The sequence below is a fragment of the Zonotrichia albicollis genome, chromosome 13, assembly GCF_047830755.1.
Source record: "Zonotrichia albicollis isolate bZonAlb1 chromosome 13, bZonAlb1.hap1, whole genome shotgun sequence".
NCBI classification, from domain to species: domain Eukaryota; kingdom Metazoa; phylum Chordata; class Aves; order Passeriformes; family Passerellidae; genus Zonotrichia; species Zonotrichia albicollis.
In genome coordinates this window covers 11696723-11715316 of record NC_133831.1, presented here as the reverse complement: position 1 = coordinate 11715316, position 18594 = coordinate 11696723, and the positions used below count along the sequence as shown (strand labels likewise).

Here is an 18594-nt window from a genome sequence, read left to right as displayed (position 1 = left end):
TCCCTATTCTTGTTTTGTTACTTTATTTACATTGCTCTGATCTATCCTCTCTGTGCAGTATCATTTTCCACTCCCCACTTGCTCAGGAGTGATGGCCTCACATCCTCAGCCTGTGTAAATTTGATTAGATCTCCTCTGGCTCGGAGTAAATCAATGGGGCTGCTGTGGATTTACACCAGCTCAGGATCTGTCCTGGGGCTTTTAATCATTGTTACAGCCCCTCTACAAGTAATCAATGGCACATTTGTACTGTGCTGGGCTCCAGCCCCAGGAGAACTTCTGGTCCTGGTCCTGCTGATTGAATTTCATTTAAAGTGGGAATCCCATGGGTGTAGCTGGGGGCACAGGTGAGACTTTCCTTACCCGAATGTGAGAGAATACTGCTTCTAAATCCAAAAATGTATCTCTGTGTCCCTTTTGGATGTTGTCTCTCAGGAGGATTCATTGCTGTTTCCTTCAAACCCGTGTAGCCAAAGAAGAGAGTTATTAAAAATTACATAAAGAAAATGAAAGATGGATTCACAAAGGGAAGGGAGTTAAGAGTTAACTGGGTTTTAGTTGCTGCCAGATTGCATCTAGTTTTCAAATGTTTTCAGGGGGAGGATACTCAGATTTCCTATCTCCAGCTGGGTCTGGGTTTCCAAATCTCTGTCAAATTGAGCCCGTTTCCTTGGTAACAATCTCACCCTCCCACCTATGAATGAGGACAATGGCTTCTCTCTGTGAGTGGGGATGGTGGAGCCAAAAGAGAAGGATGAGGTGAGTCTGCTGCACAGAACCTCCACACAAATTCCGAGTGGTTGGGTCTCAGAGGGTTGGGTAGAGATTACAGGAGCTAGGTAAGGATGGGAAAAGATGCTGCACACCCCATGCTTTCCTCCAGACCTGATATTTTTGCTCCATCTGGGGGCAGTTTTACACATGAATAGTTGCAATGACGAATGAAAACTGTGTCTTGCATGTCTGTGTGCTTGGCAAGTCTGGGGGGTTTTGTCTTCCCTTTTCCCTTTGATTGGGCTTGACTAGGCCCTAAGTCTGTATCTACGGTCAGCTGTTGGTTTGAGGTTAGTGGCCAAGCTCGAGATCTGAGAGACCAAAATCATAAGTTAGAACTAATGTGTCATTTTCCCCCAGTTTTCATTGTGCTAAAAACCACCAAGATTTCTTCCAAGGTTTTTAGTCATCCCTCAAGGTTTTTTCATGATATTGCTTCAGATTTCTGGCAAATTTTGAGACCACTGGGATCTGTCTTGGCATAAATTATTTTCTTTCTTTTGTGCTATGACAGACATGGATTTTTTCTGTGAAGTCCCTCTTTGCCTCTCCTGTTGGAGTCCTGCTTTAATGACTGTGCCTGTGCCATATGTGATATATTTGATACACACTGAGTCTCTGGAAGGCTTTGTAACACTCTGACAATTCCATCCCCTTATCCAGTGTCCTGCCTTAGTTTACATTATGTGATGGAGCTGACACTTCAATTATAATTTTTGTCAAATACTAATAGACTGTTCAAACATGAGGAAGCCTAAAAACTAATTCTCTCCTGCCTTGTCCCAATTATTCATCAACAAAATGGTTTGCTTATTCACTGAATTGATTTTCTATTGCTTTTTAACATCTAAACCCACAGTAACTATTTGTGATACTGTTATAGATACTGCATCAATTATTCCCTGTAATTGCTTCATCTGCCCACTCATTCATCATTCTTCAATCCCTCTTCAGCTGATGGACATTTTCCAGACAGAGCTGAGACTGAGATTCAACTCGTACATCTCCCAGCAGGATTGCAGCTTCTTGTCTCTCCTGGATTATTCTGAGAGCTTTAGTCTTGGCCAAAGCACTGCTGATGGATTTCTCAGCATTTTCTGCACTCAGTTTAGTCCCAGCTGTGGAGAGCATCACCAGCTGCACACAAACCTAAGGAGACAGTTGGTAATGGGCTTGGTGCTTGGAGCCTGGATCTCCAAAGGTCAGCTGTAAAACCTGCAATTGCATTTTCTGGGGTGGTGCAAGCGTGCTGTCCATAGCCTGAACCAGCCTGGAATCCAGAGCACCATCCAGAGAGGGAACATGGGACTCATGAGACCTCCAGTTGACACATAGTGTTTACTGTGACTTTTGCAAAGAGGAAATTTGTAAGACTGTAGATAATCCCCCCATACTTCATAATTTATATGTCACTCAGAACGTAGGCTGACATACAGCTGATTAACAGCAAGCTTTGGTGGCACATTAATTAGTATTTAATCCAGAGGCTCTATTAAGATGTGATAAAAATATCTCTTTTTTTTCCAGTAGTCATTCAATTACAATGCACAAATGATCCTGACCATCTTCTGAGTTTCACATATTTCACTTAAAAGCCTAATAACCATGTCTCACTTCTGTGAAAATTGGCACACACACAACAGACTCCCCAGATACAGCTTGGATTAATGGGAAGTGCTTATGATAAAAGAGCAATTGTACATTTTTTAAAGAATAACTAATGCCAATAAGTACAGCTGAGATGAGTCTGTTATTTGTACATTGTTGATATTCCTTTCTCTCCCCTTTTGCTAAGTGCACTGTGTAGTTTTGAGACTATTGTTTATCTTTCAGCACCTCTTTGTTTCTTTTCTGAAATCAAAGAATGTGGCTTAAAAGAATGTGACTTACAGAAAGGGGGGAGGAGGAGGAGGGAATTGTGCTCCTGGATGGAATTATTTGTAAATAATTTATCTTCTTGCAGTGCCTTTCTCTTCTTTCTTCAACATTCTTGCATCTACTTGCTGGAGCCCACGATGATATTCTCTTTTGCAGATAAGAGTTATTTTGCTGCAAGCTCTGTGTTAGAGCAGTTTTGCCTTTCTGCTGAGAATACGAATGCAGAGTTCTGGTGGCAGTGGCCACAATTCAACAAGAAAGAGCCCAGGATTTATTTGGTGGAGGAGAGAACCCATAGGCTGCAGGCAATAGAGCTGTATCATATTCTATGTGTGCTTTTCTCTAAATTATCCAAGAATTTATTTGTGTCTCTTTGTGACTTTTTTTTTTTTTTTAATTATTATTCAGTGCAGCCCCCTGTGACTGTTTTAATGTCCACAGTCAGATGTGTTTATGTTTTCTCATCAGCTAGATTTGAAATCAATGTTCTCCTCCCTTGCCAGGTTTTATCTTGCAGTTTCCTTACACCCAAGGAAAACATGGCTGGGACAATCTCAGATTTGGTCAGGATTTCCTGCTCTGAGATTTTTCAGGAGCTTTACTGTTGTGTCAGGTGCAGTGCCCACAATGAACCATGATCACTGTAAGTCAACCAGGTCAAACCAAGGGAAGTGCCACCACTTGGGGCTGTACCCAGATTACAGCCCAATACATTTATTAAAATAATTGAGGCATAATTTACAGACCTTTGTAAATTATGCCTCAATAATCAATGAAGGGGGTGGGTTTTTAACAGCTGCTGGTGTACAACAGGGGAGTTGTTTATAGTAAGCAGAAGTCTTCTTTGCTAAAATTGCTAAATAGAATTTCTGGTTCTGAAACTGAGAAGCTGCTCCTGGCCTTATTTTGTGTCACCTGTTCACAGACAGAGAGGCCTTTCCTATGTCATTGTCTCCCAGAGCGCCTGCTGAGACATGAACAGACATTTTCACATTGGAATGGGGGAACTTCGATGACAGAATTGTTGGTCTGTAGTCCCAGACATATCTGTTGGGTTTGCTGTCATGCACTATCATGGCTTGCCATCACCATCACCCTTCTGAGACCAGAAGGCGCTCTGAAATTGGATTTATGTATTCATTTTAACTTTATACATGAACTTACCTCTAACACTGTGACATATGTCTTCTGTCCCTGTAATAATGGACTAAGGGCACACCCTTGGTGGGGTAAATCCAGATGGGTTCACTTAGGCCCAAGTCTGCACATAAACTTGGAGCCTGGTCTACAAATCTCCACAAAAGTACAGAGCACTTGGCCCTGCCCTTGATTTGCACTCCTCTGCTGGGAAGGGAGGAAGTTCCCACACACACCCAGCTCCATCCTCAGTATCTGCTTGTCATTTAAATAGCAATTGCTGTGCTTCTCTTCTTTATTTTAGTTTCTGTCTTTGCAGTATTTCTCAGATACTGCAAACTTTCTTCTCAGCCTTGCTGGCTCCCTTTCAGCACTGAAACTGAGTCTGCTGTTGCTAAATGTCAGTGATGCAGCTGCCCACGCTTGGACTCAACACTTCCCCTCCCTCTGTCTGTCTCCTTTCTCCATGTGGCAAATGAGAAGTTTTCAGGAAAAGCACAGCAGGTGCTTGTGCTCTTGTGTGTCTCAGAGCATCCAGGACCTCCTAATATTGAATGAAGGTGGTATTTCCCTGGAATACCTCTTCACCCCATTTCCAGTATAGAATAAGACAGAGGAATGGGCATCTGACAAAATATTATTCCTGTCAGGCTTTTAACATTATTGTTGGACATAACTGAGGCTAACCCTTGCCCTGGAGTCAGTGATCATTTTGCACAGAGCCTGAGCTCTCTGAGGCTTCATTCCCACATGAGCTGTATGTTTTAGCATATATGTTTAATGTGGAATGGTAAATCCTTGTTCTTAGTGAGGGAAAAAGTGTCCTCAGCTTCTATATTAAACCCTCTCCTCATACCTTTTTTCTTTCCTCCTGCTTTTCCCCCACCGCTCTGCTTGTGAGCAGTTTTTGCTCAGCCTCCAGCCAAAGGCAGCACTGTCAGGTGTGAAGGGGGTATCTGTCTGTCTGTCTGTCTGTCTGTCTGTCTGGATTTAGGCACGGCTGGGCTGGGATGGAGTGGGGGGAACGAGCTCCTTGAGGAGTGTGTGCTCAGCAGGGGCTGCTGAGGCTCTGTCCCTCTGCAGGGGCAGCTCCCAGCTCAGGGCAGCTCCCTGGGAGCCCCACACCCTCCCCTGGGGCTCGGGGCCACATTTACCCTCCTAAATGTCATTCCACAAAGGGATAAATGGAGAAGATCCTGATGCTGCGCTGTCCCACCTTGGAGCCGGGCTACAGGAGGGACCACCCTGAGCCAGCTGGAAATAGAAATAGAAATAGTAGAAATACAAATAGTAGAAATAGAAATAGAAATAATAGAAATAGAACAGGTCAGGGTTAAGTGCCACAGTCATTGCAGGGCCACTGAGCACAGAGAGGGCTGGGAACTCCATCTGGGCTTTAATGGGCCCTGCAGTTCCACTGCTGCTTTTCACAGAGCCCCAGAGTGCTTTGGGGTAGAAGGGACCTTAAGTCCCCCCCAGTGCCACCCCATCCATGGCAGGGACACCTCCCACTGTCCCAGGCTGCTCCAGCCCCAGTGTCCAGCCTAGCCTTGGGCACTGCCAGGGATCCAGGGGCAGCCCCAGCTGCTCTGGGCACCCTGTGCCAGGGCCTGCCCACCCTCACAGGGAACAATTCCTCATTCCCAAGATCCCATCCAGCCCTGCCCTCTGGCACTGGGAGCCATTCCCTGGCTCCTGTCCCTGCAGCCCTTGGCAATTGTCTCTCTCCATCTTTCCTGCAGCTCCTTCAGGCCCTGCAAGGCCACCCTGAGCTCAGCCCAAAGCTTCTCCTGTGCAGGTGAACAATGGCAGCTGTGCCAGCCTTTCCTCCCAGCAGAGCTGCTCCATCCCTCTGCTCATCCTGGTGCCTCCTCACAAACATCTCTTCATGATGCTCCTTAACAGATTTCACCAGCGTCTGAACTGGAAAGTAAAAGCAAACCTGGACAGAGGTGAGCCCTGGCTTTGAGTGCAGTTTTGGCATCCCAGCTACACTCTGATTTTCAGGAAGCAGGTGTTTTGTAACTGCTGGATGTGATTGAAATGAGTTTAACACCCTTAATGCATCAGGTTACCCTATTGCTTTCTTTAATGGAGTGTTGGAGGAACAAGATAATGAAGGATCTGATTATCAAATGTCCTAGAAAAATTTAACATTGACCTGGACTTTCAAGTGGGCAAAGATAGAATTATAAAGTAATTCCACTTCCTTTGATTTTGCTGCACTTCAATGCATAAAATGTTATGCTGATTATCATGACAGCATGAATTTGTTTTGCAGGAAATCTGCAAGAATACTGGTTAGAAATGTCCTCCTAGTTTGATTATTTTTTCTTATTATTCCAATGCATTGCACTGATCAGATATTCAGAATTTGTCTGGTTATGTAATGTAGACATTTTCTGTCGTGGTAAAATTTCAAAATCATTATTTTAGAAGTCTCATCCTTTGATAGAACAGTGCTGTTTGCTTAAATACTTAATGGAGAGATCTCTTTTATGAAACAGAGAAATGCCTTGATCAGGTATTCAGACTTCACATTTCACCTCCATTACCATGCATGTGAGTACAAGGCAGTGCCATTCCTTCAAGTAAGGTTACAGCATTCATCAGAGCTGGAGTTTATAAAAGGATTTCCATGGAGTTGATCAGATACCTGTCTGACTCTGCTGACAGATGGAGTCAAGTATCTTTTCAGCTGGAGATTGATTGGAGTGCAAGATTAATTTAGTGTCTTCCAAAACACTTTCCTACAAATGCTTTTATTTTACCCTTTGGTTGCCCTGCAAAAACCTTGCTATCTTTTTAATATGATGCATAATAGAACAGCAAATCTATATTACTGCTGACAGTGTTGCTGCAAAGCATACATTAAAATGTGATGGAGAGAAGAAAATATGCTTTATTGATAGCAGTCAAGGTTAAAGGAAAGCCACTCCTCTGTGATCCTATTTGCGTTTCCACAGTTGTGTTAGTATTCAAGGGAGCTGAGCTTTTTTGGATGTGGATGAGAAAGGGAAGCAACTTCCAAAGGGTGTTTGTGAGTAAGCCCTGGAGTTATTGAGGTGGAATTACTGGAATAAAACAGGAGAGAGTGTGAACCATGCCTTTTGTTTGAGGCTGTATCAGCTATACTGCAAATACTGAATTTCTGTCCAGCCTGCTGCAGGCAGGACCAGGGCATGGAGGGGAACCCTGGAGCTCCCACACAACAGGAGGAGCCTGGTCTTGGGTGAGGGGATGGAAATAACTTCCCATAAAGACTGCACCTTCTACCTGCTGATGTGTTGAACACCAATATTTGGAATAAGAAAATGACTGTGTTATTCCACTGACTTGAATAGTTTAAATGTGTGAGAGAAAGTTCATTCATTCCAGCATCTTCAATTACCTGAACAGATACAAGGGTCTTTATACCTATTTTTCCTGCAATATGGGTAAATATTATCTTTATTTCTCGTACTGATTTTCTGGTTTTGAGCAATTTGTTCCAGTACCTGAAATTATTGTTTATGTGAGACAAGGAATAAAGACAATTTGTTTGGAATTTTTTACAATTTTTGCGTGCTATAATTCTCTAATCTGCTTCAATTGTTTCACTTTAATTGTTCCTGCTAACACTTATATCCCGCACAACCTCTATGAGGAACGGAGCTATTTTAAGAATATACATAAAAGCTGGCAATTACATTGTCTTATCAAGTTTTTGCAGCTTATTAAGTTGTTCAGTGGTACTGGAAATGATTAGACTGAATCCTGTAGGAAGGAGAGCCTCAAACAGGAGCCTGGGCTTTTAAAGCTGTGATATCCTGGAACATTCCACCTGCTGAATGGGTTTCAAAGGCACTGGCAAGGAGAAATCATTCAGGGTGGAAGGAAAATGTGCCAAGGTTTGAATAAAAGCAGAAACACATTAAAAGCTCCTCATAGTGGGAGGCTGGACAGACCCAGCTGCGGCACGGGCTCCTCTGCTTTGTTAAAGAAGTGATGAATTGCCATCTTCAAGGTGAGCTCCCATGGCCCCCAGCCACAGCAGAATGCACTCCTTGGCTCACAGGCAGCAAATGTGATCCTGGTTTGCTTCCTGGACAATGCACCAGCCAGGTCCTGTGCCAGGAAAGGGATGCATTTCTGTCTTGGGATGCAGCAGAGACAATGTCAGCGGTCTGGTATCTCCTCCCTCCTCATCTTGGAGCTGTTTACCACTGCAGGATTTTGTGGGGCTGTGCTAGCAAAGGTGTAAGTGGAAAATCAAAGAAATTGAAACACTTTTGCAAACCCATCAAGCTTAAAAAAGCAGGTTTTTTAATCAAAAAAACCCAAGCGAAGGCCTGCAGGGTGTGCTATGAAAAGAAATTATTTGGCTTGCAAAAGAGGCTGACAAAAAATAAGCAGACTTGTACAAATTGTGAAAACATGAAGCAAAGAGCTCTATTCTGTGTATTATTAGAACAAGGAGGGCTGGGTTATCCATACTCTTGGCAGTGGTGGGAGTCAAGACAGGCAGTGGGGACAGATACACAAATTCCATTGGTCTTCCAGTTTTATCAGCACCTGAATGGCTGGAAGATTTTATCCGCACAACTCCTGAGTTTATTACGCCTCCTTTATATTTATTCTCTCTCCCTCTTTTTAAATACGAGCTACAGCCTTTCTGCCAGCTGAATTCTGCAGGACAAAGCTGGGATGCTGTGTGCAAGGAACATTTCTGTCACTCGGCAGGATGCTGAGGAGCCCAGGTTCCCCTGCTGCTCCTGTCCCACTCCAGGCTTCTGCCTGCAGAGGGAAAAAACTTTACATTTTGTAACGTTCTGATGGCAAAATAAACTCCTCAAGAACTTGGAGCCATGTGTTGGACAGCTGCTGGGAGCCAGCCCAGGAAGAGGGTGGAGCAGCCTCTGTGTAATCTCTGAGTAGCTGTTGGGTTATTGGAGTTCAAAAAAATGGAAAAAAACTTGGATGTTGGTTTTAGCTGGAAATTTTCTTTGCCTAAATTAGTCTTCCCAGATGCTACAGAATAATTCAGTGAAGATAAATAATGTACAGAAAGAAGAGATGCTTCTAAAAGAACTTTGCAGTAGATTAGTTTCAACCATGTGTATACAAACACATATTTACACACACTTACATATATATATCTTAACCAAATATTTGCAGGCTCATTCAGAGTTAAGTATTTTTGAGTTTTCTTGGAGAAACTTTCATTATGATTAATTATTGTCAAAGTCTTGATCTGGAGAGATAAATAGAGATGTATATTTGTACAACATCTGATTTTGCATAGTTTATAAGAAGTTATTTCTCAACAGCCCTGTTTGAGCTTACAAAAGTCAGTCTGCTCTTTTTAAATAGTTGCCAGCTGTGTTATTTTCTTTCATTCATTCAGCTAATTTCCCCCGTATTTAAATAGCTTGAGAGCTATGTTAAGGCTTCATTCTGTTCAAAACTCAAATTAAAATGCTGATTTCTGCAGTGCCTGGCATTTCTGACTAGCACTTTAGTGACTAGCTCTGATCTCTTTATTAAAGAGTTTACATGACAGTTGCAATTGTAGAGGGAAAATAAAAATAAGCAGACAGCCTTTTCCCACTGACGTGGCTGTTTAGAGCCCAAAGTGGTTTTTGCCTCGCGCTCCTGACATAGCCGCGCTTTACCTTTGCAGGACGTTGGATTTTTCTTGGGAAATATTTTAAAGGGAAATAGCTCTCAGGAGCTTTTCACTGCACTGGATGGTGTGTTCTCACAAATGGAATGTGATGACTCTCAATAACTGTTTTCCCTTCCAGGCTGGTTGGTAAGGTGCAGGTAGATAGATCTCTTTGGAATGCTCCTCCTCAGATTTCACTGGTTGCCATCGAGCAGTCAGAAGGAAATATGAGCCTTGTAAAGTGTGGGAAAGAAGCTGCCTTTGACAAGCAAAAGGCCCAGTCCAGGTCATTTTCTTTGACTCCAATAAGATTTGACTAAGACATAAAGAAGCTGGGCTGCAGCATGGAAAAAAAATCTATCTTAGTTCTGAGAGTAGCTTGAACTACTGACCCAGGACATTGGCTACGAGGTGCTCTGGAGCCAGCCTGAAGCTTTCACGACCAGTGTTGTTGCTCCTGTCTCTCCCAGATGTCTGTTAAATCAGGATAGATGCTTCACTGAATTTAGAGAAAATTAACTGCTAGCCCTGAGTGCAGGAGGAGAAGATTTATTTAAAGCGCTTGTCCCTCTTTGGAAGACAAAGCAGCAGATTGAAGTTAAACCTGCCAATATGGATCATGCTGGAGATAAGCAACGTTGAAAGCAGCACTGTCAGCCTCCTGCAAACTTGTCCTTGGGCCTGTCTGAAGAGGTGGCAGAGTGGACAGATGGCTTTGAGCTCCTTGTCTTAGTTCAGCATTTCAATTCTCCAAGATTTCTCCATGAGAGGAACTCACAGATAAACCCAGGCCTGATTAGTTGGCAGAAGGTTCTGGTAATTTTTGGGCACACATCCCTGGAGGGGGTTATGGATGATCCCTCTTTTATTAGTTCAGACCCTGTGCCACCCTCCAGCTCTGTGTGCCAGGGTTTGTGCCGAAGGGAAGGCCCTGCTGTCACCCTGCCCCAGGGACAAGTCCCAGGGATGGACAGAACACGCTGGCCTCAGCTGGGGCACTCACAGGAATTGCGGTTTGTGTGTGCAGGATCTGTAAGCATCAACTCTTCCAAAATGGTTTGAAGATGAGTAGTCTTACACAGAAGAAAAAAGAGAAGATCTCTGTTTATCAAGCCAGGATTTAATCCTTCCAATTAGATTTTTGAGGTGGGAGAAACCCATGGAAGAATTTGAAATGTCTAAAATGACAGATAGCTGCTATAAATATTTTTTACCACCTCATTGTTCAGCCTGGACAGGAGAAGCCTTGGGGTGAGCTCATTGCAGGACCTGAAGGAGCTGCAGGAAAGATGGAGAGAGACAATTGCCAAGGGCTGCAGGGACAGGAGCCAGGGAATGGCTCCCAGTGCCAGAGGGCAGGGCTGGATGGGATCTTGGGAATGAGGAATTGTTCCCTGTGAGGGTGGGCAGGCCCTGGCACAGGGTGCCCAGAGCAGCTGGGGCTGCCCCTGGATCCCTGGCAGTGCCCAAGGCCAGGCTGGACACTGGGGCTGGAGCAGCCTGGGACAGTGGGAGGTGTCCCTGCCATGGCTGGGGTGGCACTGGGCTTTAAGGTCCCTTCCAACCCAACTGTTTCCATGATTCCCTGATTTTTAGGTACATCCTCACTAGTCCCCCACCTCTGCTAACCTCCACTTCTCCTGGCTCGTTCCCACCTTTTTCTCTGTGCTCCCTCCTTTTTCCTCACCTGCCAGTTGCTCAGCTCCTGCCCTTCCCCACTTTAACCATCACCCCTCAGCTCCTTTTTCCCTTTGACATCTCCTTTTTCTTTCTTGCAGGAACCCACTGGAAAGAGCTATTCAGGGGTACAGTGACTTTTAAAAGACTTTAAAAGACTTTAAACTTTTAAAGGGTGAGCTATGAATCCAACCACATCCCTGCAAAGCCTTTTTGGCATCACTTTGTGCAACTCGTGGCCTGCTCCTGTGCAGGCCATGCTCCACAGGCTGAGGGCTCTTCATTGGCCGTCCTTGTGGTTCCTGAAAGAATAAATGGTGCTGTCAGCTCCTCAGAGCTCTTCCTGCCATGGGCAGGGATGCAGACCCCACAGCCTGGACTGCACACCTCTGTTCAGGCCTGGGTGACAAGACCACGGTTAACAAAACCTCCTTTAGGCCTGGGTGACCAAGGTTAACACCCCTGTTCAGGCCTGGGTGACCAAGGCTAACATCCCTGTTTAGGCCTGGGCGACCAAGGTTAGCAAACACCTCTGTTCAGGCCTGGGTGACCAAGGCTAACACCTCCTTTGGGCCTGGGTGACCACGTTACCACCCTTGTTCAGGCCTGAGTGACCAAGGTTAACACCCCTGTTCAGGCCTGGGTGACCAAGGTTAACAAACACCTCTGTTTACACCTGGGTGACCAAGGCTAACACCTCCTTTAGGCCTGGGTGACCAAGGTTAACACCTCCTTTAGGCCTGGGTGACCAAGGCTAACACCTCCTTTAGGCCTGGGTGACCAAGGTTAACAAACACCTCTGTTCAGGCCTGGATGACCAAGGCTAACACCCCTGTTTAGGCCTGGGTCACCAAGGTTAACACCTCAGTTCAGGCCTGGGTGACCAAGGTTAGCTCAGTTCAGGCCTGGGTGACTGAAGTGTCTCACCCTGTCCGGGTGCTGGCTGTGGTGCTCTCCTCACTCTGACTAATGTGTGAAGGCAATATGAGATAGATTAAAAAGAATAAAGATTTCAATTTCAGTACATAAAGTCTTTCTGAGGCGATCCTCAAAGAAGAATGAGGGAGAGAAGACAGAAAAAATGAGTAGCAATATTATGACAAAGCAGCTGTTTTGCTTAAGCAAGTTAAGATTCCTTTTGCCCCAGTATCAATTCTTATGCCTTTTGCTGTTGGGATTGTACAAAGAGACTTATCCACCGAAGTCAGTTGATTTTGTGCTATGAAGTGATGCTGTCAGAGGAGCTGATCACAGCTGATCTCACAACACAAACAGTGACATTTGTTTTAACTCATGGAAGGCAGAAACAAGTCTCTGTGTCATACCTGTGATTTCATCTCAAGGTTTTGTTTCACGGCTCTTTTTATGATGTGTGTTTAGTAGGAAGAGAGAGATAAGGCAAGAAAAGAAACTGTTTTGCCTTTTACTTGATTGGCGCCCAAATCACACAGAGCAGACCATTAGTAATGTACATAGTTTAATTTCTCAATATTCTATTTCAAATTCTTAGTAGGAGAGAAGGTCTAATAGTTAAACATACCAAGCTTTTGCCTGTCCACGGGTGAGCACAAAATCTTACTTTTTTTATGTCACCAAAGCAAATCTCTGGATTTTAGATTGGATATTCACATGCCTTTAGCTTATAGGCAGCTAGTTAAATTGGGCAAGCTGAAAAAAAATGTGTCCAATTGTTTGTGTCTAAATGTGTTTTCTTCTGAAAAGTCTTCCTGAATTAAAATGTAATTGGGATTTCTATCCCAGTATACGATGGAATATTTTTATTGCTTCCCCCCACCGCAGGAAGAACATCCATTTTCCAGCTATAGTTTTTCTGATAAAAAAATATAATTTAATCTGCAGTTTGGATAGCAGCAGAAGCCAAGATTGGAACAAATATGCTTAGACTCTCTCAATTTCCTTGCTGTGATCCATCAGTTCATTATGTCAAGGTCAAAGCTAAAGATTTTGAACTCTTTTTATTTTACAAAATCGAAAATGTCAGGAAATGTCAGGATTAGGAGCGGTGTTGGCAGAATCAATGTTGCAGAGCATCACTTCTGAGAGCAGCACAACACCTCAGTGCTCAGAAGCTCTTGGCTCCCCAGAGAAGGATCTGCTCTCCCAGCTGAGCAGCAGGGACTTTATTAACCCTAGGGAAGGTTCAGCAGCACCTTGCTTTGCTACCAACAGATAAATTCCCCTTGTTTGGATTTGCTGTGACTTCTCCCTGTCCTGTGCCAGTAGTTAGAGGTGAATTTTAAAAACCTCCTGGCCCTGCCCTGATTTTCTCTGAGTCCCAGCCAGCCTGGAAGGCTTTTCCCTGGAATGCAGTGGTCCCACGAAGGATGGCCACCCTTTGTGTTCTTTCACCTTGGAGTGCTGCTGCCATGAAAAGAGAAAAGTCATGGATTTTGTGGATGATGTTTTGCTTTATTATGTGCTTTCAGCTCCTTAATTGAATTAGCAAATTCAATTTTGCTAATTGCAAAATTGAATGCCCTGCTCCATTCTCCATCCCCCGGCCCTGCTCCATCCCCCATCCCCTGTTCCCTGTTCCATCCCCCTGCCCTGCTCCATCCCCTCATCTCCCAGTTTTCTGTGTTTCTGTGTTGGTTTTTTTTTTTTTTTTTTTGAAAGCAATGAACTGATCCCAGTGCAAGTCTCCAGTAAATAAAAAAGAAAATAGAAGAATGACTATTCCTTCCATGCCATTAAGTACTTAAGCACATCCTTAATTTTATTTGGCATTGCAGTGAGACCTAGCAATTTTTAAAATATCTTCCTCAATCAGTTAAATAAGGTAAAAAATTGAAAACAGAGAAGATAGAGGCAGCACAGCATTTTAAACAGCAGACCTTATCCCTTGCCAGCCCCTCTGCCACAAAACCTGCAAAACAAACACACAGTAAAGCAGATGTTTGAATTCTAAGCAAAATATTTTAAAACATTACTGTCTGGCTGGAAACTAGGAAGGTGGCATTCATCCCAGGAGAATTTTTTTGGTAGTGCCTTTTTTTTCCTCTTTAAAAATTCATAGTGATTTAATCATAATTGATTTGCTGAAATTGAATTACTCATTCAGCTTCCTCAGAGCCCCAGTGTGTGCCTTGGTCTCCCAACACTGAATGAGTTAAATGTTTCTTAGCATCCATTTTCCCAAGATGAGGTTTTTGTTTAGAAGTACCTTCAGAAATTATTGTTAATTCTTGTAGGCAAGTGCCAGTGTTGTGGCAGCTGAGTTAACTCATCAGCACTCTAGGAATTGATCTAATTCACATTTCTACCCAGAGACTGCAGTGGTCATGTTGGAGTTGTACTTTTATTTGTGAATAATGAGAGTCCCTCCCCTCCCAGCTCTGTGCTGATGCCTGCCCTGCTCCATCCTCCATCCCCTGTGCCCTGCTCCATCCCCCTGCCCTGCTCCATCCCCTGTGCCCTGCTCCATCCCCCTGCCCTGCTCCATCCCCTGTTCCCTGCTCCATCCCCTGTGCCCTGCTCCATCCCCCTGCCTTGCTCCATCCCCCTGCCCTGCTCCATCCCATGTGCCCTGCCCTACTCCATCCCCTGCCCTGCTCCATCCCCTGTGCCCTGCTCCATCCCCTGGGCCCTGCTCCACCCTCCATCCCCTGTGCCCTGCTCCATCCCCTGTGCCCTGCTCCATCCCCCTGCCCTGCTCCATCCCCTGTGCCCTGCTCCATCCCCCTGCCCTGCTCCATCCCCTGTTCCCTGCTCCATCCCCTGTGCCCTGCTCCATCCCCCTGCCTTGCTCCATCCCCCTGCCCTGCTCCATCCCATGTGCCCTGCCCTACTCCATCCCCTGTGCCCTGCTCCATCCCCTGTGCCCTGCTCCATCCCCCTGTCCTGCTCCATCCCCTGTGCCCTGCTCCATCCCCCTGCCTTGCTCCATCGCCCTGCTCCATCCCGTGTCCTGCTCCATCCCCTGCCCTGCTCCATCCCCTGTTCCCTACTCCATCCCCTGTGCCCTGCTCCACCCTCCATCCCCTGAGCCCTGCTCCATCCCCTGTGCCCTGCTCCATCACCTGTGCCCTGCTCCATCCCCTGCCCTGCTCCATCCCCTGTGCCCTGCTCCATCGCCTGTTCCCTGCTCCATCGCCTGTTCCCTGCTCCATCCCCTGTGCCCTGCCCTGCTCCATCCCCTGCCCTGCTCCATCCCCTGTGCCCTGCTCAATCCCCCAGAGCTGGGGGTGCTGGTGCAGCTCTGCCGCAGGTGTGACCCCAGGTGTGACTCCAGGGGTGTCACAGTGAGTCCCTGCTGTGCTGGGCTGTGTGAGACCCTGGGGGATCCCTGTGCTGCATCCCCAGCGTGGGCATCACCCCCTGCTCCTCATGGAGCCGCCAGTGCAAAATCGGGGCTAACAGAAGGGGAACCTTTGCTAACATCAAACTGCCTCTCTCCATATTTCCTATTTGTTTGTGCTGCTGCTGCCCAGCTCAGAAATTCCAAGTCCTTGCTGGCCACAACTCCATGTGTTGGTCCAATTCCCTGCCTGCTCCTTTGCCACTGCTCTTTGCTTGGTTCTTGTGGATGCTCATAGCTTTTTGCTTTCCCCCAAACAGATTTTTATTGACAGTGAGTTTTTCACCTCTCGCTGTAGCCTTACTTTTCTCCTCTTTTTCATGAATTAATTAAGATTTTTAAAAAATAAGACAGTTTTGCTCCTTAGGTTCATTCCCTAAAAGATTCTTCCACACTTATGGAAGTTTTGCCAATTCCATCTTAGTATTTTAATTCTTGTTGATTTTATTTCCTTTTCTTACATTCTCAGTTCAATTGACTTTTGTCTCTTTCAGAGCTCCTTCAGAAAGTGGGCTGGTACAAAATATCACAGCTTTCATCAATGGACTCCTTCTTAGGTATTTTCCTGTTTCTATGGAAAACACTAATCTTCCTTCACAATAAAACAATTTATTAAGCTGTACAAAATTGAAAAGGCAATTTAATTGCCAGTGCTTATGCATTTTCTTAGAATAGCTAAAATCCCACCAAAGGTGGGATACAAGTGGTACCAGGAGCTCTCAGCTAAAGAACTAAAATAATGGGAGCAGATTCACTGTAAGGAAAAAAAAAGACAAGATATCTTTATAAATTTTCTTTCATTTATTCAAATGTTATAAATATCACAGAGTGTGATAACTTGGTTTATAAATTGAAGGAAGAAAGTGAATGTGCCAACCTGGAAAAAATATAAACAATTATACTGTCAGTCATTGTTTGAATTATTCATTTGAAATATCTTTTAAGAGTTTTTCATTTTGTCTGTAAGGCAAAGAAACATATTTATAGGAGTAAAATGTACTAAATAATTATTGAAGTATGCATCAAAGAATTCCTTTGATTATTTTAGAATAAATATTCCAAACTGCCACTTCAGATTTTATTGTCAAGTGGTGGAATATTTGATGTCTTCTATACGATTTCAAACCTGAGGCAAACAAATTTATAAAAAAGACCAACTTTTATCTTTCAAAGGAAGAGCATCACTGTTGTGAGTGACTCAGAAAAATACAAACATGATCAACAAGTTGGAAAAGAGCAAAGTAATGAAAAATGTATTTCAATTAATGGGAACCAATTCCAGAATTTGAGAAATTTGTGTTTGCAGCTCCACATCCTCTGTTGTTTGCCAATGCTTGTGTTTGCAGCTAGCCCTGATTTGTACAGAACTTTGGGTTAGCAGATATTTAGGAAGTTTGTGAAAAACTATAAAATACAGAGATCATATCTTTTCTCCTTAAAAGCACGTAGTGATTCACCAAAGTAATTCCCAAATTCTGTATGGGGAAAAACAAATATTCCAGTTTGTGTAGAGAGCCATGGGAAGTTTGCTTGCACACATTAAACTTCGGTAAAAGTTAATTAAGGGTAGCTCTATAGTCAGCCAATGGAATTACATGCTAATAAAACTATATTTTTTAATTAAAACAAATCCTGCTAGGGAGGCACTTGAAAAATAAAAGCAGCAAACCAGAAAAACACCTCGTGAAGTACACAGAACACATAATAGAAATCCATTCTAAATTTTGTGAAATAGGAGAAGTTTTGAAATAAAGTTGGAGGGAGTTAAAGGTTTTTTTTAAGAAGGGAGAGAGAGGAGCATTAAACATTAAATGGGGAGTGTAGGTAAGGAAAAATAATAGCTACTTAAAGTTGTCTCGTGGTGCAAAATTAAGTCTTATAATGAAATATTCAGAGCACATTCAGGAGCTGTAACTCAGATCAGACACAGTCCCAGGTCTCTGGATCCCTTTGCTGTTAACAATTAACAGGGCCAGGATCAAGAGACCCAATTAATAAAGAATAACTCTCAAAAAAAGAAAGATTTTTGCTGCTGACTGCAGTGGGATGAACATTTACTATCTAGTTCAATATATACCAATTCAGGCAATGTAAAATATTTGAAAACCATCATAGAAATATTGTGTAAGTATTAAAATTGATAACATAGAAAATTATCATCACCGATTCCTCGGTTTTCACTTAAATCTTTCATCCTTTCAGTTCAAAGTCATGACTATTTGCACATTTGTTAAGAAAAGAGAACCCAGTATTCTTTTTTAAATGTAGTAAAGAGAGTGAATTGACTTTCAATTATACAGGTTTAGATATAAAAATGCATCAAAGTATGCTGTTAATGTGTTAAAGGCAAAATAATGGGAAATTGGAACGGAATGGCTTTTGTATCTGGCTGCATCTAGCTATCAAACAAATCTCTCTATTAATTGTTAAATCCTAATGACTTCAAAAGACACTTCTGGGGTTGTGGTGGAACTCTGATTCCCAATGTCCCCTGGGCACAGTGACTGCACTGAACTCCTGGTCACTGCTCCTGTCAGGTATGTCCCTGCTTTTATTCCCACAAGCTCATGAAAGGCATTCTGTGTTTTGAGAAAGGAGCCTTTCCCAAATCTCTTTGCAGGTGAGGTTTTGGAAGATTCAGTTGTTTTGTAATAATAAAGATTTTTTCACTTTCAGTCCCTCAGCTGTAGGAGTTGTTTCCTGGCACTGCCAAGCAGCAGAAGTGATGGCAATGTGAGGTCACCTGATTTCTACCTTTCCTTGCTTTTCTGAGGGAAAACCCAGAGTGATTTGCTCAGGCAGAGCACCCTCAGAGACAGGGGGTTGGTTAGGGTGGTGCTGGGGCAGGGCTGTGCTAAAGGTGCTTGGCAGGGTGGGCACAGCCTCAGCTGGGGCTCCCTGGACTCTGCCAGCACCAACAGCCCTTCCCCACTATCCCTGAGCATTTCCACACCCTGTGCCAGTACCAAAAGCCCTTCCCACCATTCCCTGAGCATTTCTGTAGGAGCGTTGGGGGGTACGATCATGGGGATGGACGGAGATGAGAGATCTCTGCAGCCAGGTCAGGAACTTGGGGTTTATTGCAAAGGGCCTGGGTGCAGGGCCCTGCTGGGATTTGGGGTTTATTGCACAGGGCCTGGGTGCAGAGCCCTGCTGGGAGCTG

At 44.2% G+C, this 18594-nt stretch overlaps 1 long non-coding RNA gene across 1 annotated transcript; it reads left to right on the top strand.

Moving 5' to 3' along the window:
- Positions 1 to 630: 630 nt before the first annotated feature.
- Positions 631 to 13706, top strand: LOC141730790 (uncharacterized). Its single transcript, XR_012582452.1, has 3 exons — positions 631 to 759; positions 5532 to 5741; positions 9576 to 13706. It is a non-coding gene; the product is annotated as an uncharacterized LOC141730790 (long non-coding RNA).
- Positions 13707 to 18594: the final 4888 nt, after the last annotated feature.